Below are 3,225 nucleotides of genomic sequence, written 5' to 3'. Positions count from 1 at the left end.
ATTTTCAGCTGCTTTATAGTATTTTATTATATGAATTATATCAGTTTGCCCATCCTTGTATTGATAAACATTACCCATGAAGTGTGTTCAAATTGTCTGTGATATAAATAATGCTTCAGGCCAGGCGCGGTGGCTCAAGCCTGTAATCCCAGCACTTTGGGAGGCCGAGACGGGCGGATCACAAGGTCAGGAGATCAAGACCATCCTGGCTAACACGGTGAAACCCCGTCTCTACTAAAAAATACAAAAAACTAGCTGGGCGAGTTGGCGGGTGCCTATAGTCCCAGCTACTTGGGAGGCTGAGGCAGGAGAATGGTGTAAACCCGGGAGGCGGAGCTTGCAGTGAGCTGAGATCTGGCCACTGCACTCCAGCCTGGGTGACAGAGCGAGACTCCATCTCAAAAATAAAAAAAAAAATAAAAAATAAATAAATAATGCTTCAGTGACTACCCAGAAGGGGATTGCAGGTTTATAGGATACATACTTCTTCACCCTTATTTTTTACTAGATATTGCCAATTGCTTTCCAAATTGTACTGTTTCATATATCCACAAGGGCATGAGTTCTGTTTGATCCACATCCATGCCAATACTTGATCTTGTTCAATTAATTTTTCTAGTGTGTAAATGAGTGCAAAATCCATTATTTTAGTTTTTCCTAGATTACTAGTGTACACATATGCACATATATATTATTAGGTATTTGTGTTTCCCATTCCATAGCTTTTTTATATCAATTGTCCTTTTTAAAAATTGGGTCATCTTTTTGTTATTGATTCTTTGGAGTTCTTTATAAATTCTACTTACTAATCATCTTTTGATTATATGTATTAGAGTTGTTTTTCCCAGTCTTGACTTGTCTTTTAGATGCATATCTTGCCTTTTCTCATATAGAACTGTTAACTTTTTTGGAGGGGACGGAGTCTCACTCAGTTGCCCAGGCTGGAGTGTAGTGGTGCAATCTCGGCTCACTGCAACCTCTGCCTTCTGGGTTCAAGCGATTCTCTTGGTACTACAGGCACGTGGCACCACACCAGGCAATTTTTTTTTTTTTTTTTTTTTATCAGAGACTGGGTTCTACCATGTTGCCTAGGCTGGTGTTGAACTCCTGAGCTCAAAGCAATCCGCCCGCCTCCGCCTACAAATGTGCTAGATTATGTGTAAGCCACCATGCCAGGCCTAGAAGTGCTAACTTTTAATGTAGTCATATTTATCTATATTTTCCTAAATGATTTGTGCCCTTTGTGTATTCTTTTTTTTTTTTTTTTTTTTTTTTTTTTTTTTTTTTTTTTTTTTTGAGACGGAGTCTCGCTCTGTAGCCCAGGCTGGAGTGCAGTGGCCGGATCTCAGCTCACTGCAAGCTCCGCCTCCCGGGTTCACGCCATTCTCCTGCCTCAGCCTCCCGAGTAGCTGGGACTACAGGCGCCCGCCACTTCGCCCGGCTAGTTTTTTGTATTTCTTAGTAGAGACGGGGTTTCACCGTGTTAGCCAGGATGGTCTCGATCTCCTGACCTCGTGATCCGCCCGTCTCGGCCTCCCAAAGTGCTGGGATTACAGGCTTGAGCCACCGCGCCCGGCCTAAAGCTTTTTTTTTTTTTTTTTTTTTTTTTTTTTTTGGAGACGGAGTCTCGCTGTGTCACCCAGGCTGGAGTGTAGTGGCGCGATCTCGGCTTACTGCAACCTCCGCCTCCCGGGTTCAAGCAATTCTCCTGCCTCAGCCTCCCGATTAGCTGGGATTACAGGCATGCGCCACCAAGCCCGGCTAACTTTTGTATTTTTAGTAGACACGGGGGTTTCACCATATTGGCCAGGCTGGTCTCGAACTCCTGACCTTGTGCTCCACCCACCTCGACCTCCCAAAGTGCTGGGATTACAGGCGTGAGCCACCGCGCCCGGTCCGCCCTTTGTGTATTCATCTCTTGACCTCTAAACACAGGAGTGCCCCAAGGGCTCAGGCTACGGACCTCTCTATTTACATTAATTCTCAATAATCTTGCTTGGTTTCAGGACATCTGTAGCCTGATGGCTTTTCTGTGTAGCTTCTCCACTTAACTCCAGCCATATACAATAATTTAAAGATCCCCTACTGACCTAGATACTATGTTTCTTCTTCCCCTATTACCCAAGTTTCTTGAGTAGGGAGTCTGCAGTCACTGCCTCCATTTCTTCACCTTCCAGTCACTGTTCAACCCAGGGCAGCTTGGTTTTTGTCCTACTAGTCTACTGATACTGAGATTTTTTTCTTAAGCAACACAGCTCCCCCCCTCCACCTGCCCCACCCCTTTTTTTTCCAAATTAAGTCTATGTGAAATCGCAGTATATTAAATAGAAGCAGAATTGCTTTGGGACTGGGTTGGGGAGGATCTAGAACCCAGACTGCACTTTCTTCTCATCTCTCTGAGTTGCCCCAAAGGCATCTATACCTTTCCAATTTTTCTAACCCCCCAAACACCCTAATCTCCAGCAATAATGAACAATTTCATCTCTGGACTTCTGCACAATGCTCCTTCATCTGCCTTGCACCTGCCAGACCTCTCAGCTCCAGGAGCACTTCCATGCCTACCTTCCCCTTTATCATAACTTTAAAATTTTTTTTTTTTTTTTTTGAGACGGAGTCTTGCTCTGTCGCCCAGGCTGAAGTGTGCAGTGGCGCGATATCGGCTCACTGCAACCTCCACCTCCCGGGTTCAAGCAATTCTCCTGTCTCAGCCTCCCGAGTAGCTGGGATTACAGGCACAGGGACTACTGGGACTTCACCACCGTGCCCGGCGAATTTTTGTATTTTTAGTAGAGACGGAGTTTCACCATATTAGTCAGGCTGGTCTCAAACTCCTGACCTCAGATGATCCGCCCACCTCGGCCTTCCAAAGTGCTGGGATTACAGGCATGAGCCACTGCGCCCGGCCCACAATCTAATTTTAGCATAGGTATTGAATTGCAATCTTTTACTTACACATCTTCCTTACTAAATAGCTTCTAAAGATCAGAGATCCTATATTTTCTCCCCTAAACTCTTTAATGTATATAAACAATGGAGTGAATAAATCAATGAATGAATGGCTGAGGAAACTGAACTACACCAAAGTCTATTGGCAGACTACCAGACTTTTTAAACAGCTTTAAGATATAATTCACATACCATGCAAATCATAGGGTGGTGCAACCGCCACCACAATCTAATTTTTTTTTTTTTTTTTTTTTTTTTTTTTTTTTTTTTTTGTGGGGG

Source organism: Theropithecus gelada, chromosome 3 (genome assembly GCF_003255815.1).
Source record: "Theropithecus gelada isolate Dixy chromosome 3, Tgel_1.0, whole genome shotgun sequence".
Classification (NCBI taxonomy): domain Eukaryota; kingdom Metazoa; phylum Chordata; class Mammalia; order Primates; family Cercopithecidae; genus Theropithecus; species Theropithecus gelada.
This window is presented reverse-complemented; position numbering follows the sequence as displayed.